Genomic DNA, 6,000 nt, shown 5'->3' on the forward strand with positions numbered 1-6,000 from the left:
GCATAGCATTAGGGGCTGCTCTAGTTCAAGGCAAACTGGGCAGGTGGCTGGGGCAAACCTGAGTGAGTGGTGCTGCGCTTGGGTATTTTCCACCCCACCCTCCCCTCTACACCATCTCCAGGGGTGCATCTCTTACGACACAGTCAAAATGGGTGTCAAGATCTATGCTTGAGTTTTTGAAGACAGTTGTTACTAATGTTCCAGCATTTGTCTTCATCAACGACTGACTACAGTCTGCAAAGTCTACTGGTGGGGGAAGGAGGATGCACTTACATCCCCCCAGCGTGTAGGCAGCTAGCACTGCTCAGAACATTTTCAATTAAATGAAGTATGCTGTTTTTTCCCAAAGCTGAAACAATTTGCAGAGATGTATCTGTCCCAGCAAAGACTTTGTTGGAAAGGAGTTGGAGGGAGAGACTCACAGCCTAGCATGTGGTGGTTAAAGCACTAGCCCACCATGTGGAAACCTGCTTCTAGTTACTGCCCTGCCTTATTCAAAGTGATCTGGGATGCAAAACTGCTCTGAATCAGGAAGGGCAGAGCCTTTCGCCTGCATCTGCCACAGCCTAGATTAGAGCCCTGACCACTAGGACAAGAACACTCCCAGGTTTTGATCGGTCAGTGGACATTTCAACACCTCTTAGTTTTTACAAAAACATTTGAAGTGTTTAGTTTTCCAATATGGCATGAAAACAAATTTTGAAAGTTGCTGCAAAATTGCAGTTGTTGTCCTCCAGCTAGCTGTAGTAGAGGCTGCTCTTGTAATAGCCAAATTATAAACCTTTCAATATTTTTTTGAGAGGGTAAACTTGATTCAGGTATTCTGTGTCTATCAGTTTATTACCAGGGCATCTCATTCATATTTCATGTAATACACCACACCTTTTAGGTTGAGAACAAGCTGGATCCCAAGACTATTCCTGTTGTGACAATGAGTAGCTTGGTACCCCTCCTGGTAAAATGTCAGTGACATTTAGGTCAAATCAAACACCTCTCCATGCTTAAAAGCTGCTTAGATAGCAGCTGCTGGAAGAAAGGAAGCAATAGTCAGATGGCAGAGGCAAGGACCTGGTCTTAATTATCAAAGAGCTACCCTAAATTAGGACTTAACTTGCTACATTGTACATCCATGCACGCTTCCATGGATAGTATGAAAGAGGCATCCTAAATTCAAAGGACTAGTTCTGTGCAGCTGAAGTGTGTGCATTCCACAATTATAGGGTGACCAGACAGCAACTGTGAAAAACCGGACCGGGGGGGGGGGCGGTAATAGGTGCCTATATAAGAAAAAGTCCCAAAAAACAGGACTGTCCCTTTAAAAACGGGACATCTGGTCTCCCTACACCAGCGGTCTCCAAACTTTATGAGACGAGGGCCATGTTAAAATTTTGAAGGGGCTTCACGAGCCAAAGCAACTGTGAAAGAAATTAAATATATGCAAAATCATTAAAAAAACACTATACTGTGTCAGTGTTGCATTAAATTCTAAATCAGGTATAAAAGTTAATTGATGCAGGTACTGTAAGTTGGCTCCCCTTTTTGGGTCTGCTCTGCCCTGTGCCTGCTCTGCTGAAGAAAATGACAAAGGATTGAAAGTTTGGCTGTACTTTGGTAAGAGAAGCTCCAGGTTCCCATTGTTGGTTGGGACTATTTGGTTCTATTAGGGCTGTAGTTAAAATTTAACCATTATGAAATGGTTAAATTCCATCTTCTTTACTCCATTTATTGGAGATGTAATTAAGCATCTGGCTTGTATTTTTACTCTAAGGCAGGGGTATGTGCCTGCTTGGCTGCAGCAACGACTCTCCCCTAAGTTTGCTCCCCTTTTGGGGGGACACTGGCTCCCGGGGGCACTCACAGCTTTGCACAGCTCAGCTGAGCTACTCCCCTCCCCCCTCGCGTGAGCTGCTGCCAGCGGCCCCTCCCCCTGCCTGCTCCGGGTGCCTGCTCAGCTGTTCGCTTCTCCCCTGTTGGTTGGAGGGCCAGACAAATGGAAGCCCCGGGCCGGATCCAGCCTGTGGGCCGTAGTTTGGAGACCCCTGCCCTACACAATTAGTTATATGGCACCAGAAGTCCCTGCCCCAAAGACATTACAATCAAATGAAAACAGACAGCAGCAAGGAGAGATGTCAAAACAAGCAAGGGAAAGCAGATCACTGAGTCTCTTTTCAGTTCTTTTTAAATGCTTTCTCTTATTTGAAAAAAAAAAGGGGGGGGAGTCTTGCTGGAGTGGAGTGAACTCAGCTACAGCAAGTGATTCATGTAACATTTCAGAAGAAAAGGTTGTATTGTAATCTACAGGTGGAATAGAACTGTGTTGGTTCTGGCTACAATTGTTGCAAGGGTCTCATCTATACTAAAGTGTCAGTGACCCACTTATAATACTGTCCCATGGCTCAGTTACAATATAGTTCCAATTTGTGCACAGATGGGATCTTAACTATGCTCTGCAGCGGGGCTACTGCAGCTAGGGTGACCAGACAGCAAGTGTGAAAAATCGGGATGGGGTGGAGGAGTAAAAGGTGTCTATATAAGAAAAAAGCCCAAATATCAGGACTGTCCCTTTAAAATTGGGACATCTGGTCACCCTAACTGCAGCAGACATGTCTGACCTTTTATCGTGACTACAATCAGATCTCATCTATATTGCAAGAGAGAATTAGCCTCTAAGAGGGGAGAGCAATGTTGTAACTGGGTGCCAGGTTGGCTACATTTGCAGAACAGGTGGGACCAGAAATTAACTCCAATCTACAGTGCTGAAAAATATGTGCTCTAAGCAATTTTCAGACTCACTGTAATGGAACTTATTGAAGAGGTAACTTTTAGTTTTAAAGTAACATTTCCTTTTTATTATTTATATGCTCATGCAGCTTGGGAGGAATATCACTGCTGCCAACAGTTATGTCAGTGTACGTGGAGAGGGACTGGGGCCAGTAAGTGCACTGTCTCTGTTGATTAGACACTCTGATTGCCCGAAGCACCATTCTGTACTTCTTGTAATTGCTCACCTTTCCACTGCAGCTACTTAGTGGATTTGTCCTAGCTGTTACTAATATAGAAGCAGCAGATTTACTCGTAGGAGTCAAGCCAAGGATTGAATCATTCTCCTAGAAGCCAGTAAAAGTTTGGCCCTACCACTAAGATGTTCCTATAGGCCAGATTTTCCAGGCTATTTAGGTGCCTAAAGATGCAGATTTTCAAGAGTTCCTAACTTCTCTAACTACCTTAAATTCCCCTAAGTTTCTATCTGTATTTACAAAAAGAAAAGGAGTACTTGTGGCACCTTAGAGACTAACCAATTTATTTGAGCATAAGCTTTCGTGAGCTACAGCTCACTTCATCGGATGCATACTGTGGAAAATACAGAAGATGTTTTTATACACACAGACACCCATTTTTTCATGGTCTGTGTGTATAAAAACATCTTCTGTATTTTCCACAGTATGCATCCGATGAAGTGAGCTGTAGCTCACGAAAGCTTATGCTCAAATATATTGGTTAGTTTCTAAGGTGCCACAAGTACTCCTTTTCTTTTTGCGAATACAGACTAACACGGCTGTTACTCTGAAACCTATCTGTATTTAGGCACCTAAATGACTGGAAAAAAAATCATGTCCCATGTACAAACCGGCATGATTTGCATAAAAAGTACATCACCAAACTCAGAGGTGATCAGACTATGGTCCATGAAGCACTTACACATGTTCAGTAGTTGAAAAAGGAAAAAATAAATTGCAAAGATTTACATTTTTCTTTGTTTCTCAGGGTTTGAAATAGCCCCATTGTTTAAGGGTTTCTTTTAAATGCTGGGTGTTTGTACCAAAACTTTAAATGTTAGTAACCACTTTGATAGTTTCACTAAAAGCTTCCATAAGTCATAAAAGTTTGCAAAAAAAAAAAAGTTTTCAAGTCAGGTTTTTTGTAACTAACATTTTTGATTTTGAAAAAAGGCCATTTTTAAAAATAAAAAGCTTTTTGTTCAGAAAGTGTCAACTAGTTCCACTCAACACAGCTGGAAACATACCTAGGGCCTGCTTTTTAGAGGTGCAGGGTTAACTCCAGTTTAATTCTACCAACTTCTATAGAGGTTGTCACTCTTTATGGAAATAATCCTCATAGTACTGAGTGGGCTCAGTAGAGCTGATAGCCTTTAAAAGTAGCTGTAAATGAGGAGGGAGGAGCCAGCCTGGGCCTGTCACTACATAGCAGTAGAAGAGAAATCAGGAACTGCCTTTGCTTACCAGAACCACCTGAGACTAGAGCTACAGAGTGGAGAGGTGCTAGTGAGGTACTTCAGCTTGCAAAAGGGAAGGGAAGGGAAGTGAAGGGAAGTGAAACCTGTGAGGGTGAGATTAAATGAAATGACAGAGTAAAAACAGACCCAGATTTATATTTTCCAGAAGGCAAAACACTTGCTGCACTGAAGTTAGTTTAAAATCTATTATTAATAGTTTCCATGAAATAGCATTGTGCTTGCCCACATGGATGTAATGTATTTGGAAGCAGGAGGGGAGGTGGCCATGTGATAATCTCCCTATTGTGATATGACCGATATGATAAAGTTTGAGAGCCCCCCAATATAAACAAAGGCCACATTGGGCCTGAAAGCTTCAATGTTATCACTCACTTGTGGGGCCCATAAATGTTATCACCATGGTGCTGAACATTTCTGAATCTCTGCTAAATTTCAAACAAGGTTTCTAGCTGCCTGCATTATACCTATCCTCCCCATGCAGGCTGGCTCACTGTGGTGAGTGCTCTCCATGTTGCCCCACGTGGGTGGGCAAATCCGGACTCGAGCATGTTTGACACCATCCCACATTCATCACTGACCTAGAAAAGACTCTCTCTGGCTGCACTCCCACAGCAGGAGGGGAAATATAATTGCTGAAGCACAGAAAAGAGCTGTTGATCACAGACACCCGCTTATTTTCATATTTTCTATTCTCAACACTTAAGATAAATTGTATAAACTGCTGCTCTGCTTCCATTTTTGGAAATGCCATTGATATTTGTGCAGCAAATCCTGGGTGAAGGATATTGACTCTGCCCTGGGAGAATCCCGCTGTTCAGTTACTAATGTGGCTGGGAGTCAGAGGGAGGATGCCCTGGCAAATTTAATGTGCCCTATCTATTCATGTTCTCTTATTGGCCTCCCTTGCTGTCAGGCTCTGCATTGTTATGATTAGCTTTTCTGATGTATTCCATTTCACAACTCCACAGGAAAATCCTTCACATTAGAAATGTCCCCTCAATGACAATGGCTGTACCTAATTCTGGAATCTGTTTAGCAACTCTTTATTCAGGGAAAACCAACCAATCTCCAGAGGTTTGTGCAATAAAACCAGCAATAGTGTGTCCATAAAGCAAATTAAATACTAATACAATTACACCTAACAGCATGATGCCTATTTTGGGGTGGGGAGGTTGAGGAAGAGAAGTCAAGTCTAGCTAACAAAACAAACCCTGCCACTCTAGCCCATTATGTACAATAAGCACAATAGAACAAGTTATTTAACCTGCATGCTATTATAGTGTATTGTGTTTTTCCTGATTAACTGAATAATCTGCTTGTTCAATTGTTTTACTATTCAGTATTAAAATCTGCATAGTAGCATGGTTAAAGCTGAATTTCAACTTCCATTATAGCACTTCCCAAATTTTCAAAAACCAGACAGCTTAGGGTGGTGCAGAGCAACATAAGTCTCCCCCATTCTGTTCTTGCTAATATGGTGAGATTTGAGTTGCATGCAAATATTTTTATTTTCCTAAAGCGAGACTTAGCTTTCAAAAGCCTAGGAATTGATGCACTATAGAGAGATGGAATTAAATTGTCCATATAATATATAATTCCAATTGAATTTTCATGTCATCCTCCTTTTCAGTTGCTTATAGCTTCATCAAAAATTTTCTTTTTATTTGTGAATGAAACTGTGTGTGTGTGTGTTTGGTGCATCAATTGATTAGAAATGTGCATACACAATTCAGAAATCAATACAC

Source organism: Caretta caretta, chromosome 13 (assembly GCF_965140235.1).
Source record: "Caretta caretta isolate rCarCar2 chromosome 13, rCarCar1.hap1, whole genome shotgun sequence".
In the NCBI taxonomy this organism is placed as follows: Eukaryota; Metazoa; Chordata; order Testudines; family Cheloniidae; genus Caretta; species Caretta caretta.